The sequence below is a fragment of the Macrobrachium rosenbergii genome, chromosome 3 (genome assembly GCF_040412425.1).
Source record: "Macrobrachium rosenbergii isolate ZJJX-2024 chromosome 3, ASM4041242v1, whole genome shotgun sequence".
Taxonomy (NCBI): Eukaryota; Metazoa; Arthropoda; class Malacostraca; order Decapoda; family Palaemonidae; genus Macrobrachium; species Macrobrachium rosenbergii.
In genome coordinates this window covers 60,343,081-60,370,056 of record NC_089743.1, presented here as the reverse complement: position 1 = coordinate 60,370,056, position 26,976 = coordinate 60,343,081, and the positions used below count along the sequence as shown (strand labels likewise).

At 46.9% G+C, this 26,976-nt stretch overlaps 1 protein-coding gene across 2 annotated transcripts in view; it reads right to left on the bottom strand.

The window, feature by feature from the left end:
* Positions 1-24,251, bottom strand: part of LOC136856150 (S-phase kinase-associated protein 1) — a 70,277-nt gene extending 46,026 nt beyond the window's left edge. The window contains exons 1-2 of one of the 2 annotated variants that reach the window (XM_067133819.1): positions 24,208-24,251; positions 23,846-23,957 (exon numbers count right to left, since the gene is read on the bottom strand). The gene's annotated coding sequence lies outside the window, so the exon portion shown is untranslated. Of the gene's footprint in view, positions 1-23,845; positions 23,974-24,207 lie in introns of those variants that run through there. The other variant, XM_067133827.1, reaches the window with a different exon arrangement.
* Between the last annotated feature and the right edge of the window lie 2,725 nt (positions 24,252-26,976).

The following is a 26,976-nucleotide window of genomic DNA, read 5'->3' as shown; positions in this document are numbered from 1 at the left end:
CGAGGCCTCTGTGACAGAAAACAGAGCTGAGCATTGCTCTGCAGCCTTTTCTGGTGAAAGAAGACCTTCCTAGAGAAGTCCTCAAGAAAAGAAGAAAATCCACTATTTGAGGGATAAATGTCTGGGAAGATGAAACTCTGTTTCTTCTGCCCCAGGTACTACAAAACTTTCACTTTGCCTGGTAGAGCTTGTTGGAAGAGGCACATCTACATTTGGCAATGGCCTCCACCGACGATTGCGAAAAACCTTTTATTCGGACAAGTCTACTGACAGCCGAAAGCCTGTCAGGGCCAGAGTGGACAGGCCTTGATGGAAAATCCTGCAGTGCAGTTGTCTGAGAAGACTTGGAATAGCAGGGAGGAGCCTTAGAAAGTCTATGAGGAGATCCAGAAGGTCTGGGAACCATTCGTTCTGTGGCCAAACGGGGGCCACCAGTCATTCTTACACTGCTTTGAGAGCGGAACTTCTTGAGAACTTCCCTTATCATTCCGAAGGGTGGAAAAGTGTAAAGGTCCAGATTCAACCAATCTTGAATCATCGCATCTGTTGCCCAACGCAAGAGGATCTGGAACAGGGGAGCAGAACAGAGGTAGACGGTGATTTCAAGACGTTGCAAATAAGTCTAGGGTTGGTTGTTCCCATAATCTCCAAAGGTTGGAGCACGCTTGATTGTCTAACGAAGTCTGATTCTGGCAGCTTAGTTCGTCGGCCAGGACACTGCATTTGCCTTGGATAAACCTTGTGACTAATTGGGTTTGGTTCTGGTCTGCCCAGCACAACAGATCGCTTGCTATCTTGCACAGGGAGAATGAGAGCATTCCCCCTTGATGTCTTATGTAAGCCAAGGCTGTAGTGTTGTCTGCATGCACTGCGACCATATTGTTGCAGACTTCTGCTGCAAAATAATTGAGACCCAAGTGAATCACTTTTAATTCTCAAAGGTTGATGTGAAGCTGTTTCTCCTTCGGGGACCAAATTCCCGAGATTTCTCAGTTCCTGAGGAGCGCTCCCCAACCCAGATCCGACGCGTCGGAGTAGTAGTCTAGGTCGGGGCTCACTGGGAGAAGAGACTTCCCCTCAGTCAATCTTTCTTTTGACTTCCACCAATGCAAGTCCTCCTTTATTTCTGCTGTGATAAGAAAGGAGTGAAGATCTTGATGTGCCTTCTGATCCCAGCAGGCTCTCAAGTAAAACTAGTGGCCTCATGGGCAGTCTCCCTAGTCTTAGAAACTGCTCCAATTAGGCTAGTGTACCTAAAAGACTCATCCACTGAGTTGCTGTGCACGAATGAAGGGTGAGAAACAACTCCACCTTCCCTAAACAGTCCTCCACTCTCTTGGGGGACGGCGAAGCCCGAAAACTCCGAGAGTCTATCAGAATCCCCAAACAGAGAATTCTCTGAGTGGGAATTAGTTGAGATTTCTGGAGATTCAATAAGTCCTAAATCTTGAGTCATGCAATTTGTCTTCTGTAAGTCCTCCAATCACTGATTCTTCGTGGGAGAGCGAAGTAGCCAGTTGTCTAAATAAAGCACAGTATGATCTTTACCCCTGCTAGATGTAGCCAACGTGCTACGGGAGCGAGTACTCTTGTAAAAACTTGTGGGGCAGTCGAGAGGCCAAAATAAAGAGTTCTGAATTGATGAACTGGGTTCCTGAAGACAAACCTGAGGTATTTTCTTGAATCCTTGTGAACAGGGATGTGAAAATATGCATCCTGCATGTCTAAGGAGATCATCCAATCCCCGGACAGATGGAAGCAAGACCCGATTGTGTTGTTTCCATTTTGAATTTTGTCTTCTCTATGAAGGCAATCAAAGCACTCTCATCTAGCATGAGTCTCCATCCCCCTGAAGACTTGAGCACTACAAAGAGTCAATTGTAAAACCCCATCGACTTGAGGTTACTGACTAATTCTATGGCCTTCTTGCTGATGAGAGAGTAAACCTCCTCTGAGAAGGCCGAATACCTCTCCGATCCTTTGGAGTAAGCCGTCAAGGTGACGGGAGTATTGGTCAAGGGAGACCTCTACCTGAAGGGGATAGAATAACCCTCGAGTACTTTGACTACTCACTGGTCCACCCCTCTCGAACTCCATCTCTCCCAGAAGAGAAGGAGCCTCACACCCACTGGGGCATGGAGGACTGAGGTCTCACTTGCGGGTTGAAGGTTTAGTTGATGACTTCTTGATGGCTTGGGGTATGAACGTAACTGATCCTCTGGGCCTAGATTGAGATCTCTGTCTATCCCCCGCCCCGCTGCCCGAAAGGGAGTAGACAGCAGAGGAGAGGAAGCCCTGGTGGGTACTGCGGACCAATCTCTGTCGCTTCGTCGACTGTCAGAAGATCCTGTGTGGACTTCTTATGAAGGGTAGAAACAATCTCACTAACAGTTGTCTGTGGGAAAGGATGATGTTTGTCCAGCAGGGAAAATAAAAGCGCTGACTTTTGGGATGAAGCAACACGTTTAGACGTAAAGGAACCCAAAGTTTCCTCTTCTTGAGCACACCCATTGCGTATAGGCCTAGCAAAGCAATCTCCTGCGAACTTCCCCTGACTGCTTTGTCAGCGCAGGAGAGAAAACTCAGAAGTTCTGACAAGTAATCAGGCGGAAGCAATGGCTCTTGAGCTTTCTTGGTGAGAGCGCCTAAAGACCAGTCCATGAAACTTAAAAAGACTTTTCAGGAGGTGGTCCATCTCTTGTGCCGAAGAGAAGACCTGCATTGATTATAGCGCGGATCTATGGCCTGCATCAATGAGACCAGAGAAGTTCCCCTGGGAAGAGGCAACCACTCCCAGGGAAGGAGCTTCCCCGGTAGCATAAGACAAGTAGCGAGACCTAGAAAGACGAGGAGGAACACTAAAGCAAGCCTTCCCATATTCCCTCTTCTCGGAAAGCCAGTTCTCCACTTCACTAAGGACCTTCTTGGATGAGGATGAGAGAACCAACTTGGGTAGTCCAGCAGTGTCCGAAAGACGAAGTCGGGGACGAAAGAGTTGCAGGCAAGAAGAATTCTGAGAAATTCTGGAGTAAAAACTTCAGAAGTGGCGTGTAAGGAGTCATTGGAGAATCTTGATCTGAATCCTCTTCAGACCAAACCAGAGACAAAGGAGCATCTGATAGAGGTGCCTTAGCAGTGGATGGTCCATGAGGAAGTTGCAGAATGTTATCCAACTTGCGCTGAAGCGGAGCTAAAGCTGGATCCAAACTTGAAGCAGACTGACAATTCGTCACCAAACTGGACGAAGCTGGCACTTGAAGCTTGGAAGCCAACATCACAACACTGGTTGGTTCCCCCCGAGGCACTGGTGGAAGGTGGAGGAGACGATGCACTACAACGAGTCGGAGCTCTAAAGCATGCAGCAGTGTCAGGGAAATCGGGTGCTACAGGGCGCTCGGGCACTTCAGGCAGCTCAGGCACTTCAGGTGCTTCAGGCAGCTTGGGTGCTTCAAGAAGCTTGAACACTACAGGAAGCTTAGCTGATTCAGGGCAATTAATTGAAGGCAGGCATTCAAGTAATATATGGCACTCAGCCGCTACTGGGCACTCGTTCGAATCTAGGCGCTTAGACGAAGAACTTCATTGTACATTAGAAGCGGGGCACTTGGAATCAGAAAGAAGATGCTTCTTAGATGAAGAGGAGTGACTATCTGTGCACGAAAGGACACTCAGCCAATCCGATGAGACTTCCTCAGGGAGCGAGGAGCAATTCTTAATCTTGCGGGCCAAGGCCTTCACTGACCAGCCTAAAAATCTTAAAACTCCAAAAATCCTAAACAAGTTCTTCAAAAGGTGTTCGAGTTCTGTAGGGGAGAACATCACCTTAGCGACGGCAAAGGCTGACCTCCTAGACGAGTCAATAAGTCCCCAAAAGTCCCCCTGGGAGGAGGCAGCCACTCCCAGTGAGGGAGCTTTTCTGGTCTCGTACAAAGAATACCTCCAGCGCACAAGACGAGGGGGAGGATAGCTGAAGGAAGACTTCCCCTGCTCTCTCTTCTCCATAAGCCAGCCGTCCAGCTCACTGAGAGCCTTCCTAGCAGAAGATGAGAGCACCATCTTCAGTAACCTGGAGGAGTTGGAAGGCTTGTCACTGATGACAAACGTCGAAGCTGGGGAGGCCATGGCCAGAGTCGAGAAGAATTCCAGAAAGTTCTGCAGCAAGTACATCAATAAAGCTGCCTAAGCTGTCAGAGGGGAGCCCTGATCCACTTCACCAACTTCACCCTCATCCTCCAACGAAACGGGATAGAATCAAATCTTGAGGGGCCTGGGCCAAAGAAGAAGGCTCTCTCTTGGGTAAATTTAAGATGTCCGCCAGCTGACGCTGAATGGGAGCTAGCGATGGGTCGGTCATGTTTGCAGAAAGCGTCGGGATAGCTGTCGTCAGGCATTTGGCATCAGGTGCCAGATGCGTCAGGGAAAGTGCTGAGTGTTCCAAGGAAGGCAAAATCTGTCCGTGAGCTCAAGTCTTGGGCGCTGAAGGGCGCTCAGATACTGAAGGGTGCTCGGATACTGAAGGGCGCTAATGGAGGAACAGGCGCTAATGGATGCTCAGGTGTTACTGGGTGCTCAGGAGCTACCGAGCGTCCATCTGTTGCTGGGAGGTCGGTTGCTCTTGGGTGCAGTACCTCATTGGACGGGTAGGTATCGTTCTCAGCTAGCACTCTGCTGGTCCCGCATTCGATTCTCCGACCGGCCAATGAAGAATTAGAGGAATTTATTTCTGGTGATAGAAATTCATTTCTTGTTATAATGTGGTTCGGATTCCACAATAAGCTGTAGGTCCCACTGCTAGGTAACCAATTGGTTCTTAGCCCTAGGAGAGCTGTTAATAAGCTCAGTGGTCTGGTTAAACTATGGTATACTTAACTTTGCTCTTGGGTGCTCATGAGACAAGGAGGGTCTTGAAGCAGACAACAAACGCTTGGCCTCACGCACAGGATACACTGGAGAAAAGCGTTCTCGGGAATCCCAGAAACTACAAGAAGGCTGTTGCAGGGGCTCCCTAAATTTCTTGTAAGCCACTTGAGGGGAGCAGACCGTGTCCACTGCAGGCCTTTTCAGTGGCTGCAATTCATCACTAAAGTGCCAGCAGAGCCTATTCTCAGGGCTGGAAGCCTCAGAACTCAAGGATAGCCTACTCACTTCCATTTGGATGCCTTTCCAACAGCTATCCTTTGCCGTGACCTGGGAAGTTGCAACAAGTCTGACTGAGGCAATGACTGGCCGTGGGCAGACCCTACTTTGGGTCTCTGGTGCGACTGCTCCCAGGTGTAGGGGAGTGCGCCAGTGACCTTTGACTAGGAGTGTTGGCGGGATGAGCAGCCATCACCTCCACTGGCACTTCACTAACACTAGTACTTTCTTCCACTTTGTCCACAAGGACACGCATTGAAGCACCCAACTGGGTCACAGTATCCACAATTAACCCCATCTTGACATCAAAATTACATGCGAGTTTTGACTCGAGGCTGGCATGGGGGTCACGTTCGGAGGCAAGAGAGCTGGGTAAAGGATTAGGTTGAATAGTCAGAGAATTGGGAACAGGTGACACTGCAGGAGCAGGCAGAGGTAGAGCAGGAATATCATCATCAGCAGAACTAACCATGGTCTTGCTATCTACGGTCTGTTTTTCAGCTCTAGCAGCCGCCTTACTTTCCTGTCTCTGTCTAATTTCACTAAATGAAACCCCAAAACCTTCCATTTTCTAGCATCCGACTCTGAACATTAGTCACACAGGTTCAATCAACTGAACACTCTTGTCCCCTACATTCTACGCACATAGAGTGAGAGTCATATTTCTCTTTAGTAAGCCTAGTATTGCAGTCTTTGCTGCAATAGCATAGGATAGTAGCACTAGAGTCAGGCATACTAAGTCTAAGAAGTCAACAATCAAGTTAAAATCTAAATCAAATAGAAGAAAAAGCATCCTAAATTGAAAATTAACGGTCTTGCTAAGAAAACCTAACATAAATACAAAAGCTGTAGAGTAGAGTACCAGTACTCCACCCAAAGAAGAATCTCAAAAGGAAAAATGACAAAAGCCAAAATTTAAGCTGACTGCTCACAACTGAACCACTGTCGGAGCCGGCAGAAAAACAATTGAATCTCGATGTTGAAGTCGTTCCTCTCTTACCCCGCAAGTGGGCGGGGTCTAGTTACCTACACCGACACTAGTGCTACCACAAATTTCAAAATTTTAAAGCTGCCAGCAAGAGAAAGTATAAGCAATGTAATTACTTATTAAGTTACATATATTAAAAAAAGATTTAGCAATAAGAACCATTACTGTATAACTATGATGGAGTGTCAATGGGCACTCGAGGTTGACGCTTCACCTGTTGGAGTAGGCTGTGCTTTGCTACAAGCTGGTGGAAAGATGCCTATGTAGTTCTCAAGTATAAAGTTCACTTCAACTGAACAGAACTATAGTTACAGAAACTGAGAAGGAACTGCTTATTTTTTGGCTTAAACAGATTTAGGTGTTTCATCCTGGGCAGGAAATTTGAGGCTCAGACCATAAACCCCTATTAGGTTTGCTTAATCAAGGGCATTAAATTCATAATCAAGTTAATGCTTGCACTCAGCACTGGACTCTGTTATCATCACAGTACGATTCTGATCTTAGAAGTCTCGTAAAGAAAATGTAATGGCAAATGCCCTTGGTAGATTACCAGTTAATAACGATCTCGAAGTAGGAACCCCAGTTGAATACTGTATACCTGTATTCAACTACGGGAAACTTTAAATTTTGAGGATATATCCTTTGAGGTTACTAAGAAGTGCACTACAAACAATGAATTTCTGAGCTTACTCATTCACAACTCTTAATTTGGTTGAACATGAGAGTGACGTAAGGTTATCTAAATATACAGTAGCTGTCAAATCTGATCTGAGCTTATATGATAATGTAATAATATATGGAGACAGAATTGTCATAGCTGCTGTTTTAAGAAGTAAGGTGTTGGAAACCTGCACAGTGGTCATAATGGAATAAATGCAATGAAGGCCAAAGCAAGGAATTGGGTCCAGTGGCATAGGAGTGATCCAGACCTTAGAGAAGTAACACAGAATTGTCATGCTTTTTTTTTGGTAATTTTCAACCAAACCAAGCTCCAGTTCTTTCTTCATCATCAACCTGGTAAGGCATGGTCAAGACTTCATGCAGACTATTCTGGACCTATTTATAATAAATATTTTCTTCTGATTGTGGATGCTTATTCTAAGTTTCTGGATGTTCATATTACTTCCTCAATGACATCAAATGTTACAAATAAACTCCTTGGGAACGTTTTCTAATTTTGGCATTCCTGATGATGTCATCGGTAACAGTGCAACATATTTTGTTTCAGAAGAAATTAGGGCCTTTTTAAAAGAAAAATAGTATAAATCGCATAACACCAACTCCAAGTAACCCTTCAGCTAGAACGCTTAAAGAAGGTCTGAAGAAGTTCAAGTGTGATTCTTTCGATACCAGTGTGTGTGTGTCAATTTTTGCACAGTTACCAAAAAAGTGTGCATTGTGGTATAGGGAAGCCTCCTGCAGAATTGTTGTTTGTTAGTTGTTTTAAGAAAACCCCTGAGTCACTAAAAATGACCAATAAAAGTGAAAAAAAAATGTAAATCTTTATCCATGAAGTTATTCACCCTGGAAACCCAATTGCTAGAAATTTTAGGGACAACCTTGGACTGAAGGTGATGTTTCTAAAGTTCTAAGAGTAAGAAATCACTAAATCCACATACATAATTTTGGTAAAAAGTTATGGAAGCAACATCATGATCAGCTAATCCCTGATTTACATGTAATTCTTATAATCTACCTAAGGATTCACTTAGGCCTGCTGATTGTTCACCCCCTGTATTGAACTGAATATAAAATTTAGGCCAAAGGTCAAGCACTGAGACCTAAGAGGTCATTCTGCGCTGAAATGGAAACTGACAGTAAAAGGTTTGAACGGAGAGGGTGGAAAGTAAAATGGATGAGAGAGAATATGAAAGGAGGTACAGTACAAGGAACGAAAAGGGTTGCAGCTATGGGCTGAAGGCATGCTGCAAAAAACCTTAATTAATGTCTACCGATGCACTGATGGCACAAACCCCATATGGGGACCACCCCTGTAGAGGTATTGCCCCAACCAGAATGTAATGTTCCTGCGACTCCAAAATATAGTTACACTGCATCATATGAAAAACTTACATCCGGTGGTGCGCAGATTTCTGAATAGTTATCCTACTGTGTCACATAGCCCAATTTTGAGGAGATCAAGTACAGTTATTAAATCTCCTGATGAATTCAATTTGTAATGGTTTATTTTTTTACCTTATGATACAGATAATAATTACATGTAGCTTTTTTCCCTTTTGCTGAGTATTTTTCATCGCTGAAGGAGGACTGTAAAGTATATTGTGCGACTGCGCTTGTGGATGCACTATTGTTTTGGTGGGGTTCCATAAAACCAAGATGGGTGACAGCCACCACATTGTACTGCTTAAGAAATAAAGTATCATGGAGCACTGGGCCAACATTGTCTAGTCTAACACGGTCTACTATATAAGAGCACTAGTTTCTTCTGTAAAATGATATTTTTATGATAAAATAAAGTTTTGTACATACTTACCCGGCAGATATATACTTAGCTATAGTCTCCGACATTCCCGACAGAATTTCAAAACTCATGGCACACGCACAGGTAGGTCAGGTGATCTACCATACCCGCCGCTGGGTGGCGGAATAGGAACCATTCCCGTTTTCTAATCAGATTTTCTCTTCCACCTGTCTCCTGAGGGGAGGCTGGGCGGGCCGTTAATGTCGTATATATCTGCCGGGTAAGTATGTACAAAACTTTATTTTATCATAAAAATATCATTTTTGTACATGCAACTTACCCGTCAGATATATACTTAGCTGATTGGCACCCTTGGAGGCGGGCAAGAGACAGCAAATCACTAAAAAACGGGAAACAACATATGTTGTAGGATAAACAAAAAAAACCATGGTTCTTACCTGATTGGGCAGAAGACTTCGTGGATACTGTCTATGAGTCTGCTTGCCTCAGGAGCTTCAGCAAGGATGTGACCTATGACTGACAGCCCTTCTGGATCGTGCCAATGGGGGATGACCCACTAACATGGCAGAGCCTATAGCGGATCGTGTCAAAGGGGACTGACCCACTTACATGACCGAGCCTACCCCTGAATCGTATCAATGGGAGCTATCCCTCTTATATGACAGAGCTAGGTGTCCATAAAAGATACAAGGAACATGACAACCAATCCCGACCACCTGACCAATCCTAACCTTGTTAGTGATAAGAATTGAAAGGGGAAGCAAAACTCCACCAACCTCTTCCAACCAACCATAAAAACACAAATCACCAGGCCTTAAAAACAACTGAATTAACTAAACTAAATAGGATTGGATTCAGCTCCCTGTCCCAGCACCGAATCCGCAGATACGTATGCTCCTAGAGAGAAGCACTTATCATACGTTACTCTAATATCTCGTAAGTAATGAGATGCGAACGTTGAGTTACACCTCCAATAAGTTGCCTCTATAATAGACTGGAGAGACAACGTCTTGTGAAAAGCCAAGGATGTAGCAATGGCTCTCACTTCGTGTGCTTTCACTCTAAGGAGCTTGAAGTGCTCATCCTCACACGAGATATGCGCTTCCTTGATGACGTCCTTAATAAAAAAGAAAAGCGCATTCTTTGAGATCGCTCGTGAAGGATCCCTGACAGAGCACCAAAGACTTTCGACCGATCCTCCCAGTAATTTCTTCCTTTCTATGTAGAATTTAAGGCTCCTGACAGGGCATAGAGTCCTCTCCAACTCATGTCCTGTCACTGAAGAAAGACCTTTTAATTCAAAGGTTCTTGGCCATGGTTTAGAAGGATTTTCATTCTTCGCCAGGAAGAATGGTTTAAAGGAGCATATAGCCGAACTTCTTTAAAACCAACTTTACCGTCTAAGGCTTGTATTTCACTTATTCTCTTAGCTGAAGCGAGGGCAAAGAGGAAAAGTGACTTCCTGGTGAGATCCCTGAAGGAAGCTTGATGAGGAGGTTCGAATTTCTTAGACATTAAGAATTTTAAGACTATGTCTAGATTCCAACTGGGAGGCTTCGAAGTCATGAATTTCGACGTTTCAAAAGACCTTATAAGATCATGAAGGTCTTTATTTTCAGAGATATTCAGATCTCTGTCTGAAAACTGATGATAACATACTCCTGTAACCTTTAATTGTAGATACAGCGAGGTTGCATTGTTCCCTCAGGAAGATAAGGAAATCAGCAATGTTTGTCACAGAGGTACTGGAAGAGGATATCTTATAGGTCCTGCACCATCTTCTAAAGACCTCCCACTTCGACTGGTAGACGTGAAGGGTTGAGGATCTCCTGGCTCTTGCAATAGCCTTCGCAGCTTTGTGCGAAAAACCTTTCGCTCTGACCAGACCTTGATTAGTCTGAGAGCGGGGAGATTTGAGAAGATCGTTCCTGTGTGGAAGCGATCTGGGAAAATCTACTATCCATTCCAGTACCTCTGTGAACCAATCTTGAGCTGGCCAAAACGGAGCTACCAGGGTCAGTCTCGCTCCTTCCGACGACGCAAACTTCCTACCACTTCTCCCAAGATCTTGAATGGGGAAAAGCATACCCGTCTAATCCTGTCCATTCTAGGAGAAGACTGTCTGTTGCAACTGCTCTCGGGTCCGATATCGGAGAGCAGTAGTTTTCAGTCTTGCATTCCAGTGGGTTGCAAATAGGTCGATATTCAACCTTCCCCACAGGTTCCACAGCTTTCAGAGACTTCTGAATGGAGAGTCCACTCTGTGGGAAGGACCTGATCCTTCCTGCTGAGAAGGTCGGCCCTCACATTCCTTTCTCCCTGTACAAATCTGGTGAGGAGTCTGATCTTCCTCTCCTGTGCCCATAACAGCAACGTTTTTGCCGTTTCGTAAAGGGAGAAGGAATGTGTTCCTCCCTGTTTCCTTATGTAAGCCAGGGCAGTAGTGTTGTCTGAGTTCACTTGGACTACTTGTCCTGAGACTAGGAACTCGAACTTGATGAGAGCCAAATGTACCGCTGTCAGCTCTTTCTTGTTGATGTGCCAGTTCACCTGGTCTCCTTCCCAGGTGCCTGACACTTCTCTCGACCCTAGTGTTGCCCCCATCCCGACTCCGGGCGTCTGAGAACAACACTAGGGTAGGGCTCGTAACTGAAGAGACAGTCCTTTGCTTAATTTTCAAGGGTCTAACCACCAGCTGAGATCCTCTTTACCTTGTCCAAAATTAGGAACAAAGTTGCTAAGTCCTGAGACTTCTGGTCCCATCTCTCCTTTAGGTAGAACTGAAGCGGTCTCAGATGAAGTTTTCCCAAGGAGACGAACTGTTCCAGCGAGGAAATGGTCCCCAGCAGACTCATCCATTCCCTCGCCGAACAATGTTCTCTCCTTAGAAAGACTGTCACCTTTTCTAAGCAGTGATCTATTCTCTCCTGGGATGGAAAGGCTAGAAAATCCCGAGAATCCATCCGAATCCCCAGGTAAACAATGCTCTGCTGCGGAACAACCTGGGATTTCTGTAGATTTACTAATAGTCCAAGGGACTGTGTCAGTTTTAGGGTGATCGACAAGTACTCCAGACAACTTTCCTTCGATTGAGCTCAGATCAGCCAATCGTCGAGATACATTGATATCCTCACTCCCTCTAAGTGAAGCCAGCGTGCCACATTCCTTAAAATGCCCATGAACACTTGTGGGGCCGTCGAAAGTCCAAAGCACAGGGACCTGAACTGAAAAACTTTTCCCTGAATCACGAACCTCAGGAATTTTCTTGACGAGGGATGAATGGGAATGTGGAAGTAAGCGTCCTGCAGGTCCAGGGAGACCATCCAATCCCCTGGACGAAGAGCTGAAAGAACCGAAGAGGTAGTTTCCATCTTGAACTTCGTCTTGATCACGAAGAAATTCAGGGCGCTTACATCCAGAACCGGTCTCCAACCCCCCGAGGATTTCGGAACCAGAAAAAGCCGATTGTAAAACCCCGGGGAATGGAGGTCTTGAACCGGTTCTATGGCTTCCTTTTCTAGCATTTGCTCCACTGCTAGAAGAAGAGCCTGGTTCTTGACGGGATCCCTGTAGCTGGCGGATAACTCCCTGGGAGTTGATGTTAAGGGAGGACTTTCCCTGAAGGGGATAAGGTAGCCTCTTCTTAGAATGGAGAGGGACCAGTCGTCCGCCCATCTCTGTGCCCAGACTTCGGCGAATTGTAACAGTCTGGCACCCACTGTCGTATGGAGTACTCGTTCCTCACTTAGTCCTTTTGATCGGACGAGAGGAAGATCTTCCTCTTCTCTCGGGTCTTCTGCTTCTGAAGGAGGATCTAGACGAAGGACCACCTCGAAAGGGCTCCTGAAAGGGAGCCTTCTCCTTCTTGGCGAAAGGGACAGCAGGTCTGATCCTCTTCGATGACTAGGCCAAAAGATCCTGTGTCGCCTTTTCTGATAAAGAGCGAGAAATCTCCTTCACCAAATTCTGAGGAAAAAAGTGGGGAGAAAGAGGAGCAAACAGAAGAGAGGATCTCTGAAGAGGAGACACGGACTTCGTGAGGAAAGAGCTGAATACTGACCTCTTCTTGAGTATACCAGCTCCGAATAAGGCAGCGACTTCCGCGGAACCGTCCCTCACGGCTTTGTCCAAACAAGACAAAACACTCACGAAGTCATCCATACACAGGAATTCGGGGTCCCGAGTCCTGTTGGCCAAAGCTCCAAGAGACCAATCCATAAAGTTGAAAAACCTCCACAACTCTAAAAAGACCCTTGAGGAGATGGTCCATTTCGCTCATTCCCCAAGTCGCCTTCGCTGATGAAAGAGAAAGTCTCCTGGATGAGTCTACCAGATTAGAAAAATCTGCGTCTGCTGATGTGGGGAGCCCCAACCCCATAGGCTCCTTGGTCTCATACCACATTCCTGACTTTCCCAAAAGTTTCAAAGGGGGGAAAGAGAAAACAGTCTTGCCTTGCATCCTTCTTAGATTGCATCCACTCTCCGACTCCTTTAAAGGCTTTCCTCATCGAGATCATAGGGCGCATCTTGACGAACGAAGAGGGTCTTGCTGACTTGGTGCTGTCCCACAAAGATCCCGGAGAAGGAGGGGCAGCATGACAAAGAGAATCTCCAAACTCCTGAATCAGAACCGAAGCCAACCGTTTGTAATCTGAAACTCCAGCGTCCTTAGGAGATTCCTCCTCTGATACTTCCTCCAATGCAGCAGGCGGAGAGGAAGGCTTAAAAGAAGAAGAGCGCCTATCAGGAGAAGCGAGCCTGGATGGAGAGGCACTCCTGTCCAACAAAGAGCGCCTGCCAGGAGAATGGCGCCTGACACCGGACGGGCGCCCTGACAGGAGAGGGGGGTCCTGTCCACTGATGAGAGCCTTCCAGGAGAAGAGGCCCTAAAGCGGGACGCTTGGCAGGAGAGCGGTGTCTGCTGGAAGGAGGGAGCTTGGAAGACAGCGCCTGTCCAAAGGAGAAGTACTGCGGCGATCACTTTGGCGGCGCCTGGAAGGAGAGGCGCTTCCCTCCGATGATGAGCGCCTGCTGGGAGACGGGTGCCTGCTCGGCGAAGAGCGTCTACAAGACGAAGAAAAATGATATTTTAATAATAAAATAAGGTTTGTTCATACTTACCTGGCAGATATATATAGAGCTGTATTTCTCCGAAATCCGACAGAATTTCAAAACTCGCGGCACACGCAGTGTGGCCAGGTGGTTAGTACTCATTCCCGCCACTGGGAGGCGGGAATCGGGAACCATTCCCATTTTCTATTCAGATTTTCTAGTGCCACTGTCTCAAGAGGGGAGGCGGGTGGGCACTAAAAGTATATATATCTGCCAGGTAAGTATGAACAAACCTTATTTTATTATTAAAATATCATTTTGTTCATGACACTTACCTGCCAGATATATATATATAGCTGAATCCCACCGTTGGAGGTGGGAAGAGACAGAATAGGATTTAGGAAACAAATAAATGTAGGCGATTGACGCCTTGGTTCCTTACCTGTTAGCATAGCTGACTTCGAGGTTATCTGTCACCCAAGCCTGCTTCTGCTTTTCTAGAGTCTCCAGCAAGGTAGGGACCTATAAAGCTGGAGAGATCTAGATGACCTGTCCACGGGGGCGTGACCACAATAGGACTAGATCATGCGACCATACAGAGAGGGAAAAGGAGCAACGACCAACCACCTGACCGACCTATCTAAGGCAATGAACCTAACATAGGCTAAAAAATTGGGACGTCCATCTCAATGGCCACCCAACAACCAAAAAATACAACAACAAGATTAAAAAATACTACCTAACCCCTAAAGGATAGGATGAGTATTGCCCTCTTCTCCCAACATCGTGTCTGCGGAAACGTATGGTCCCAGCGAAGAGCAGTCTTCAAATGTCGTCTTCACATCCCGCAAGTAATGCGAAGCGAACACTGAATTACTTCGCCAGAAGGTGGCACCAAGAATATCATTCAGGGACATATTCTTTTGGAAAGCCACCGAAGTCGCGATAGCTCTTACTTCATGAGCCTTTACTTTCAGAAGTCTCATGTCACCTTCTAGGCAGGAGGAATGAGCCTCTCTAATAGTACTTCTTAAAAAGAATGCTAAGGCATTCTTAGACATGGGAAGATCAGGTCTCTTCACCGAACACCACAGACTGTCTGATGAGCCTCTAGTCTTCTTGGTCTTGGCTAAGTAGAACTTGAGAGCCCTGACAGGACACAGGACTCTTTCTGACTCCTGCCCAAGCATCTCCGTCAAACCTTTGATCTCAAACGACTTGGGCCAAGGGTTTGAAGGATTTTCGTTCTTGGCTAAGAACAAAGGATTTAGGGAGCATACAGCATTAGGACCCTAAAGCCAATATGCTTGCTAATGGCTTGCACTTCACTAATCCTCTTAGCTGTCGCCAGAGCCGTTAGGAAGACAGCTTTCCTAGTCACGTTCTTGAGGGAAGCTGAAGACAGAGGTTCAAAAGCACTTGACATAAGAAACTTCAGGACAACGTCCAGATTCCAAGAAGGCGTCCTGAGTTGAGGAATTTTGACAGTCTCGAAGGATCTCAGTAGATCGTGAATATCCTTGTTGTCGCAGTTCAGGCCTCTGTGCCTAAAGACTGCCGATAGCATACTCCTATAGCCCTTAATAGTCGAGACTGCCAGTTTATTCTTATGCCTGAGATAAAAAAGGAAGTCAGCTATTTGTGGTACAGAGGTCGTGGTCGAGGAACTCCTTTACTCCTGCACCATTTCCTAAAACAGCCCACTTGTACTGGTAGACCGCATTCGAAGAAGGTCTCCTGGCACTGGCGATGGCCTTTGCCACAGCTCTCAAAAACCTCTTGCTCTAGCCAGCTTTGTGATAGTCTGAACGCAGTCAGACTCAGAGCGGAGAGGTTTTTGTGGAACCTTTCAAATGCGGCTGCCTGAGAAGGTCCACCCTCAGTGGAAGCGTCCTTGGAAAGTCCACTAGGAAGGCCAAGGTCTCTGGGAACCAATCCGCTGCTGGCCAGAAGGGGGCTATTAAAGTCATCCTTGCTCCTTCTGACGTTGCAAATTTCCTTATCACTTCTCCCAGGATCTTGAAGGGAGGGAAAGCGTAAAGGTCGAGGCCTTTCCAGTCCCAGAGGAGGGCGCGTCTATGGCTACCGCTCCTGGGTCTAGGACAGGAGAGCAATAAAGGGGGAGTCTTGTCGTCCTGGACGTAGCAAAGAGGTCCACTAGAGGACGTCCCCATATCCTCCACAACTCTAAACATACCTCCTTGTGAAGGGTCCACTCGGTCGGTAGAAGCTGATGTTGCCGACTGAGAAGGTCCGCTTCGGATATTCTCCACGCCCGCAATGAACCTCGTGAGAATAGTGACCCCCGACCCCGAGTCCAAAGCAGGATCTCCTCGCTAGGATGAACAGGGAACGAGATCGAGTACCCCCTGTTTTTTTGAGGTACGCTAGAGCTGTGGTATTGTCCGAATTTACTTGGACAATTCTGCCTGAAACTTGGTCTTCGAAGAATTGAAGGGCCAGAAAGATAGCACCCAATTCCTTGAGATTTATGTGCCAGGACACCTGTTCCCCTCTCCAGGTGCCTGACACTTCCTCCCCTCCTAGTGTTGCTCCCCATCCTTCCCTGGACGCGTCGGAAAACAACACTAGGTCGGGGCTCTGAAGATTTAAGAGAAACCCCTCTCCGCAAGCTTTAAGGGGTCGAACCACCACCTCAGATGATCCTTGATTAAAGGAGATATCGTCAAAGTCTCTTCCAGATTCTCCTTGTCCCTCCAGTTCTCCGCCATGAAAAACTGGAGCGGTCTGAGATGAAAGCCTCCCCAGGAAACAAACTTCTCCAGCGAGGAAATGGTCCCCAGCAAACTCATCCATTCCTCACCGAGCATGTTTCTTTCCCTAGGAAGGACAAAACTTTTTCTAAGCAAAGCAGTTGCCGTTCTCGGGATGGAAAAGCTCGAAAAGCCACTGAATCCATCTGAATCCCCAGATAGACGATGGACTGCTTCGGGATCAGATGGGACTTTTCTTGGTTCACAAGAAGTCCCAGGGACTTCGTCAAATTCAGCGTCAAAGTCAGGTCCTCCAGACACTTCCCCCGAGAAGAGGCTCGTATGAGCCAATCATCCAGGTAGAACGAAACACGAACACCCGCCAGGTGAAGCCACCTCGCAACATTTTTCATGATCACCGTGAAGATCATGGGAGCAGTGCTCAAACCGAAGCAGAGAGCTCTGAACTGGAAGACTCGTCCCCCCAGCACAAACCTCAGGTACTTCCTTGACTGAGGATGTATGGGAACATGGAAGTACGCATCCTGTAAGTCCAGAGACCATCCAGTCTCCTGGTCTTAAAGCCCCGAGAACTGACTGGGGCGTTTCCATCTTGAATTTTTCTTTCGAAATAAAGCGATTCAAGACGCTTACATCCAAGACCGGTCTCCACTCTCCCGACTGTTTCGGGACTAAGAATAGCCTGTTGTAGAACCCCGGAGAATCCAACTTCAGAACTTGTTCCACGGCTCTCTTCTCTATCAACTGCTCCAGGAGGTCTAAAAGAATCTGTTGCTTCTCTCGGTGGTAAGAAGGCGACAGATCCCTGGGCGACGTGCAAAGGGGTGGCAACATGAGAAAGGGGATCTTGTAACCCTTCTCTAGAACACTTAGCGACCATGCGTCCGGCCCTTTCGTTCTCCAGGCTCCCGCAAAATAAAGAAGCCTGGCTCCTACTGGTGTCTGGAGGCGTAAGGAGTCACTTTTTTCCCCTAGGTTTTGAGGGGGCCGCTCCTCTGGTGAAAGCTCTTCCTCGCGGAGACGATCTAGAGGAAGAAGTTCCTCCGCGAAAGGGCTTCTTCTTCCTGGCGGACAAAACTGAAGCTGAAGAAGAAGCTGGAGGACGTCTCGAAGAATGAGCCAGCAGATCTTGCGTGGCCTTCTCCTTAAGACTTGAGGAGATGTCCCGAATCAAAGACTGGGGGAACAGATGGTTGGACAAAGGGGCGAACAATAACTCTGCCCTTTGCGAAGGAGAGACAGACTTAGATGTGAAGTCGCAAAACAAGGCCCTCTTCTTTAAGAGGCCCGTACCAAAAGTGAGACGCCAGTTCTTCAGATCCATCCCTGACTGCCTTGTCCATACAGTTAAGGACACTAGAGAGCTCCCCAGGCTAATTGAATCAGAGCTCGAAGCTTAAGATCTAAAGCTCCCAAGCACCAGTCCAAAAATTAAACACCTCCATGGTGCAGAAGAGACCCTTGAGATGATGATCTGTCTCTGACAAAGTCCAAGAAACCTTAGCAGTAGACAGATGCGACCTTCTGGGAGCGTCGACAAGACTGGTGAAATCCCCTTGAGAAGAGGAAGGAACTCTAGGACTGATATCCTCTCCCGTCTCATACCACATACCAGCCTTGCCGGAAAGCTTAGACGGAGGCACTGCGAAAGAGGTCTTGCCATGGGACTTCCGTTCCTCCATCCACACGTTGACTTTCTTAAAAGCCCTCTTGGTCGCCAACGAAGAAGTCATCTTCAAAAACCCCGGCGCTCTCCTCGCTTTGGAAGAAGCTAACTGAGAAAACGGAGAGAGAGGAGCCGAGGGTTTAAACTTGTCTCCGAACAAGTCTTTAAGCAATCCGGTCAAAACTTGGTAATCGGAAGTAGAGGAAGCAGACGAGGGCTCGACGTCAGCAGGATCCGATTCGCCAGAAACCTCTCCCGCCACAGCCGGAGAAACAACCGAGTCACCCAACACTTTAGGGGAACGAAGGCCTTGAGGTCCGATACGAAGAAGAGATCTTCTTTTCCCAGACGAAAGAGAATGCTCCGTAACGTCTTGAAGAGCAACCGAAGGGACGTCCTGAGGAGCGTCCTGGAGAGCGTCCTGAAGAGCGTCCACACGGGCGTCCCGCCCAAAAACCAGAAGAGCGTCCTGCACAGAAGCGTCCTGAAGAGCGGCAACCGAAGCGTCCCGGGAAGCAGCTCGTGAAGCGTCACGACGGGGAACTTGAGAGCTAAGAGGGTGACAAGGCGACGACACAGGAGATGGAGACGAAGAAAAAGGAGCAGGAGAAGGAGACTTCCTGGACCTCTTGACAGGCAAAGTCAAGTCCTTGCGACGACGAGGAGCAGAGTCCCTCTCAGCAATAAGAGAAGACAACTGCCGCTGCATCTCCAACAAAATCTTCTTAGATGGAGAAGAATCAAGTCTGGGGGGAGAGACAATCCTGTGGGAAGACGATGGGCGAGGGGACGCCTTCTTCTTCCTCACAGGTGCAAGAAAGGTTCTCTCCTTAGAGCGACTGGGGCGCTCAGAAACGTCCTCATCAGACGAAATCCTAGTCCTCTTCTGCGGTGGAAAAGCTTCAAGATACCAAGCAGACGAAGAAGACTGACGAGAAGCGTCCTCTTGAACACAGCTCCTCTTCAGAGGACGAGAGTCCTTACGAGAGTTCCACCCCTTACGAGGGGAGGACGCCTCGGAGGACGAAAAGCAGTCCTTGAGAATGCGCGCCGAAGCACGATCTCTGGCAGCCTGGGAAGCGACAACAGGACCTGCCGAAGGGACGTCAGATCGGTGGGAAGCCCCGTAACCTTCTTTTGCGGCTTTCGACATGCCTTCTCCTGAGTCCTGGGAGTCTGACAGCGGTCCAGGCCTAGAAGCATTATGGGGCGATCTGACGCCCCCTCCACAACACTGGGGGAGCACTACACTTCACAACACTTTGAAGAGATGTCACTTTGTTTTCGAGCGCACGGATGGAATTCATGATCTCCGCCAGGGCCAAACCCTCCGCAGACACAACATCAGGGCCCGAAGGCAAAACCACAGGGACAGGTGCAACATCAACTACATTAGGATTATCAGGAGAGGAAATAACCTGACTCTTGCACACACTCCTGGAGGAAGACCTCCTGACCCTGTCACGCTCCAACTTGCGAACATACGAATCATAAGACTTCCAGCTCGCATCCGATAAAGGTTCACACTCCTTACATCGATCATCTATTAGACAAACATGCCCCTACACCTCAAGCAAACCGGTGAGGGTCTACCGAAGCTTTGGTAGCCTCACCTTACAATCACTCATGCAACATACACGAAAACTAGCAGAACTAGAACCAGACATATTTAAAGAGAAGTCATAAGCAAAATCAACAACAGTCCAAAAAAAAGCGTGTGCCAATCCACAGTCCAAGATCCAAAACCAAAAGTCAAGAGAATACTTAAGTGGAAATATGCAAGTTAACAAAATCCAGAGGCGGAGGTACTGTAACAGATGTTAACAGTACCGGCGACAGAGAAAATCTGAATAGAAAATGGGAATGGTTCCCGATTCCCACCTCCCAGCGGCGGGAATGAGTACTAACCACCTGGCCACACTGCGTGTGCCGCGAGTTTTGAAATTCTGTCGGATTTCGGAGAAATACAGCTATATATATATCTGGCAGGTAAGTGTCATGAACAAACTTGCTAGTAGAAGGAAGCTTGGCAGGAGAAGAGCGACGAGTTGAAGAAGAGAGCTTCCTGGAACTCTTAATAGGAAGAAAGTCATCCTTCCTACGAGACAAGGTATCCTTTGCAAGAGATCCAACAAGTGCCGATAACTGCTCCTGGAGGCCGATCAAAATCTTCTTCGACGAATCCTTAACTCCTGCTGGAGAGGAGGAGGGGGATCTACGAGCTCTCTTCCTGACTATAGGAGAATCCTCCGGGAAGTGCTCAGGGCTCGAGTCCAAAAGTTCAACTCTAGGAGCTTTCCAGGATCTCTTCAGAGGGTGCGACTCCTCAGCCGAACTCCAACCGCGCCTCGGAGAAGACGCGTCAGAAGACGAGAAATACTTCTTCAGGATGCCTTTTCTATGGCGATCCAAGGCAGCCTGGGACGCAACTACAGGATCTGCCGAAGGGACGCCTGATCGTTGGGGATGCTCTACATCCTCCCTGCGGCTTTCGACATTCCTCCTCCACTGGTCCTGGGAGTTTGGAAGAGGTCTAGGCCTAGGAGCAATGCGGAGCCGATCAGACGCCCCCTCCACTGCACTGGGGACACTGCACATATCACTATCACTCTTACCTTCCTTCATCGCACGCAGTTGCGATTTCATCCGAAGAAGTTCCGCTTTCATCGCAGCCATTTCAGAGGACGAATCCACAGGTTCGATGAAGGGAGAAGGGGCTGAAACCAAATGATTAGGAGAGTCTACTGTATTAATCTCTACTTCGTGCTCAGCAGAGCGAGACCTACTCGAGCTTCTGGAGGAAGCCTTCCTAACTCTATCCTTTTCGAGCTTCTTCAAATAAGAAGTCAAAACCTTCCATTCTTGAACAGACAACTTCTCACACTCCTTGCACCTATTGTCCAAGAACAATCATTCCCCTACACCTCATACATACAGTGTGAGGGTCTACCAGCTTTCGGCAACCTCACCTTACACTCTTGCCTAGCACACACACGGAACACAGGCGAAACATTAACATCAGACATCTTAATGAACAATCCAAAAGCAAATCAAAAAACAGTCCACAATAGCGTATGCCAAACCAAAGATCCAATACGTCACCAAAATCAGGCCAAAACAGATCCTCAGCAAGCGAGAAACGAAAATCAAAGCAGGAGGAACCAACAACAGATGTTGCCGGAACCAGCGACAGAGAAAATCTGATTAGAAAACGGAATGGTTCCTATTCCCGCCACCCAGCGGCGGGTATGGTAGATCACCTGACCTACCTGTGCGTGTGCCATGAGTTTTGAAATTCTGTCGGGAACGCCGGAGACTATAGCAAAGTATATATCTGACGGGTAAGTTGCATGTACAAAATTACAAATTTTCAAAGTGACACCATCTACTAGGTTAAGTGGAGGGTCAAGAGGGGACCAAGCCCCCTAGGCCATGTAGGATTAGATTAAGTCATAACCCTATCATTTATTTCAATTTACAATAACCATAGATTAGGTTCAATGGGGGTAATCCAGAAGGCAAAGCTCCCCTCCCCAGCCTGGTAAGGACCTGGTGCTTAGGTTAAGTCAGGTGGCAACCATGTTTATTTCAACTTTTATTTCAATTTATGTTTGATTAGGCTGGGGGCAGGGTTGCCAGGATAGGACCCAATGCATTAGATCAAATACATCCCTGTAATTCACATCTTTTGTTTTCCCGCACCCAAAACTCCTGGTTCCCACTTTGGTTCCTCCATAATTACAAGACACAGGGAGGTCAAGCATCATCAAAACTAGTAATTCACTACCAAGATGACTGTCACAGACACTCAAAAACTCACTAAAGCACAAGACAATCATATTTTCAACTCTGGAATGCAATTGTTTCAAATAAAAACTGACTTGGAGATCTTCACCACTAGGGCCAGGAATATAGGCTACTTGGCACCCTAGGTTAGGTTAGGATGCATATCTTTAGCCTAACCGTACGTGCAATATTTTCATGCTTCGTAAATTTTTTTATTATTATCGTTGAACTATGTAATTTTTTCCAACTGATTCTTTTGTAATTTACATATTGCATTTTTTTCTATCAATATCTATGAATAAATAACAAATGGTTTGTGACAGCCACAGTTATAAATGCATAAAATGCAAGACAGGCTAACCAGTAGAGAAAAATGGTATAGGAAATTGACTTTTCCTGTAGTATTTTGATTACCTATTAGTAATTTACCATTTTTTTGGCAGTTGACTGTAATTAACCTGTAATTAACATCAGAACAGGTGTTTTCATATGCTGGCCATCCTGGAATGCTATCACGCCTACACAGTACTATGGGGTAGGTTTTGGTAAAATGTGGTTTCCTTCACCGGACGGTTCGGGGGGCTAGGTTAGGTTACGGTATATTAGGTTAGTATAGTTCCTTTGGTAATAGGTTTCCTTAGCCAATCCCTTCTTGAACATATGGCTCCCTAATGACTTGTGCATGCACAGAACCATTCTGCAGCAATTTCCTTCTAACTTGACATTTTCTACAGTTTTTTGGTTGCCAATTATGGATTCATCTTTAATTTTTGTCACACGAATGTAATTAACCTGTAATTAATCCCTGAAGTCCATCCAACAAGGGATTTCCATAAGCGATCTTCACAAGACAGCACGGGTACATCTGTTTGGAACGGTTCACATGCCGTCCAGCAAGTGCAATAACTTGTTAACGTATGGGTCTCCCCCACCCGGCCAGTACTAAACACGGCGAAGGGACATTCCATCCTGCCGATGCCAGTACTAAACACAGCAAAATGCATTTAACTCCCTCCTGTTGGTGAAAGGCTCCCTCTCGTTTTTCCCCTCCAGCGGGGGCCTCCCCAACGTAAACATGTCCGCTCCATTTCTGTGTTCTCCCCCAACCAAAACCCAGAATTCCCACAATCCCCTTTACTGTTGAGTAGTTAGGGGGCAAATAACAGTTGGCTGACAACAAACTCACTGCCAGTATCAGACGCCCTAAAAGTGTAGAAAAAACCATTTTCCAAGGTAAAAACAGGCGCAGAGCTAGTACTTAGAATTGGCCCATTCCATAACAACAACATGGCAGTCCATGCGGGACTACCCTGCAGTTTTACCAGAAAAATATATAGTTCATGTGGGGTATTTACATTGAAAATCATGTAGCATAGCATTAAAGCTGTGTATTTAGACTTGATAGGCTATTGTGAACAGCAGCTCTCAATCTTGGCTTAACAGGGTAGAGCACGAGGCCCTTAGTCTAGGCCTAACTTCAACCAGTACGAAACTGCCTGGCCTTGATACTGCTTCAATATATTTAGCCTCTCCTTCTGTCATAAGCTACTTGGGTAAAATTACATAAAAATCTTTATTTAGCAAACGTATATTAAATGCCGCACTCTGACAAGCAGCCAATAGCACGACCGTCAAATTGCGTGAGATTACATTTGAATATAAGAGAATTTCAGGCGGCCGAGTAAAGAGTAGAATATTCCACAATGCAAACTCAGCTTCGCCTGATTAACCCCTTATATCATCAAGAATAAATACTGAAAAATGTTCATTAGGCATCACGCTTATTTGAAACGACTTTCTTAAAATTCCCGAGACCACCTGAAATTCCAGAGTGAAATAAAAATAGACTCGCCACCAACTCTCTCTCTCTCTCTCTCGTCTCTTAGAAAGGGACATTTCCCTACCGAGAGATTTCTCAACAGTACATCTAACACATCAATAACATGACCCAACTTCATGACAGTTAATTTCCACATATCCCTAATAAGGATTCAGTCGTCAAGAAACGTTTAACAATTGATGGTTTACTTCTTATTTACCTTGACGTTAGGTAGCAGGGGAGCACGACTTTCTCACTCTGTCACTGTTGTTGCCGTTGGTACGAGCCTACGAGGTCGAGGAGCATTGCTTTGTCTGCTGTGCTGCTGCCATCTATAAAACCACGCAATCGAAGCCAGTTAAATGTATAATCGTTTTCAAAATTACGTTTGTAATCCTCGTTTGCCTTTTATCATCCCATCAGATGTATATTTGTTAATACCAAGGTAACTTAAAAAACAAGTATTTTTACTTATAAAAGCAAGTATTCCTATTTATGCTGTCGGAATATACAACGCTAGCAAACATTAGGCCTTGAGCCAGAGGTAGCATACAATTAAAATATATATGATCTTTATCATACCACTGCCATTTCCACGATTCTCCTCTCACGTTTAAGTGCGGTACCAAAAGGAACGAAAGGCCCCTGATCATAAGAATGAAGGTATTGTCTTTGTTGTTTGGTTAACATGTTTAATTCATATATGTTCTGTTATCTGGCGCGTATTCTGTTCAAATTCCGCAAAGAAATTCCTACGAATTCATATACGTTTTGTCATCTTCTGGCGCGTATTCTGTTTAGTTCCGCAAAGAAAATTCCTACTGACTCATGACTCATACGATCTGTCATCTGGCGCGTATTCTGTTCAGTTCCGCAAAGAAAATTCCTACTGACTCATATACGATCTGTCATCTGGCGCGTATTCTGTTCAGTTCCGCAAAGAAAATTCCCACTAATTCATATACGGTCTGTCATCTTCTGGCGCGTGTTCTGTTCAGTTCCGCAAAGAAAATTCCTGTTAATTCTGTTCTGAGGTCAGAAGTGAGACTGATTCTCTATTGTTCACGGCAGGTACTAATAATGCGAAAAGCAGACGACCTGCAGGCCCCCGCTGCGTCCGTACAGAATTGTTTGTTGAAAGTATGAAATGACATATAGGCTACAGAGCATTACAGACCATGTACAAAGACATATATATATATATATATATATATATATATATATATATATATATATATATATATATATATATATATATATATATATATATATATATCGGCGAAATAGGCCGTAGAATGATACATATAATGAGACACAAAGAATCTGAAACAATAAGTGACAAAGACGACATGATTAATGTACAAATGCAGAGGCAACACATGGAACGGAGAGGCGGTTTGACGCCCTTACAATACTCCCCCAAGACAATAATTATGCGAGAAATTATTGGATGACACATCAATCGTGGAGGCGCTGCGGCAACTTGAGTGGGCCACTACTTTCGAGAACTGCGGGCGGGGTGTGGGTGCAACCTCTGGTTCTGGCGCGGGCTGTTTCCTGGGCAGACCTGGACCTCTTTTCGGCGTGGGGGCGGCTGTTCCTGCGGAGTGTTGCTGAGGGGGAACTCTGGGTCACTTGCCTGTCTCCTCGCTGATTTCGTTGTCCAACAGGAACGCTGGTTTTAGCCTGTCAATCATTACCCAGTCCTCACGCTTGTGGATGTCCAGCAGGAATGCTTTAGGCCACCCCCTGATGATTCTGTGGGGCCCCCTGTAGGACCTGGTTAAGGGCGGCCGACAAGCATCCACCCTGACGAAGACATAGGCGCAGGAGTCTAAGGCGGGTGGGTTGTATCTGCTGGTCCTGTCGGTGAAGGTTCTATGGCAGGGAGCGAACATCCATGAGAGTTCCCTCAACCTCGGGAGGGGCGTATCTGCGCCCCAGCTGACAGCGGGAAGAATTCTCCAGGCACAACCAGTGTTTCCCCGTATACTTTTTTGGTCAGGGAGGCATTGCCATCTGCTTTAGGTGTGGTGCGAAGACCCAAGAGGACCCAGGGGAGCTGTGTATTCCAGTTCTCGTTGGTGCAGTGTGCCATGAGAGCTGCCTTAAAAGAGGGGTGGGCTCTCTTGATCATGCTGTTCACTGCAGGGTTGTACGCCATTGTGCTGTGCAGCTTCGAGCCCATCAGACGTGCCAGGGAGACCCAGAGTTCTGAGAGGAAGGCAGGGCCCCTGTCCATGGTGATGCTATCAGGCACTCCGAAGCAGCTGATCCAGCTGGAGAGAAGGGCCTCTGCGCATGACGTTGTGGATTCCTCCTTATTGGGGGTTGCTTCGGGCCAATGGGTGGAGCAGTCTATAATCATCAGGAGGTATCTTGCTCCTCCAGACTGCGGAAGGGGGCCAACGACGTCGATGTGGAGCGCTGACATGGTTGGGGAAACTCGCCGATCCCTGATTCCATGTGGCAAGATGTTTTGCTTGTCTGGCACACTATGCAGTTCCTCGCCCAATGGCGTACGTCCTTGTTGATACTGTGCCAGACGAACTTGTTGGTCATAAGGCATGCCGTTGTGTGCCCTGAAGGATGGGAGAGACTGTGTATCACGTCGAACACCTTCTTTCTCCTCGAAGCTGGCACAAGGGGGCAAGGGTGGCCTGTTCTGGTGTCGCAGAGGAGTGTAGTTCTGGGGTTTCCTAAGGGCACGTCTTCCCACTTCAGTGCCATCAGTGATGTTCTGTAGGCTGCCGTTTCAGGGTCCGCTGCTTGCTCCTTCACCAGGTCTTTCTAGTCGATGCCAAGCTGGAGGGAGTTTATTTCTACTCTCAACAGGGCATCGGCTATTGGGTTTTTTCTCCCAGGGACATATTTGATGATGCAGCCAAATTCTGAGATGGCGGTTAGGTGCCGCTGCTGTCTTGCCGACCGTGTATCTCCCTGCTTTGTGAAGGTGTGTACCAGGGGTTTGTGGTCTGTCAGGATGGTGAATTCAGTGCCCTCCAGCAGGTACTTAAAGTGCCTTATGGCCTGGTAGATAGCCAGCAGTTCCCTGTCAAAGGCGCTGTAGCGGTTTTCAGCTGGTGAGAACTTCCGGCTGAAGAAAGCCAAGGGCTGAGGGGCGCCGTTCACCACCTGCTCCAGTACTGCACCATAGGTGATGTTGCTGGTGTCCGTTGTTAACCTGAGGGCAGCTGCGGGGTTGTGGTGTGTCAGAGTCGTGGCACTGGCAAGGGCTCCCTTCATTTCCCTGAATGCCTTCTGCTGCAGAGTTTCCCAGGTCAGCGCCTTTGGCTTTCCCTTCAGGACTGATGTTAGTGGGTACATGATTCAGGTGATGTTGGGGATGAA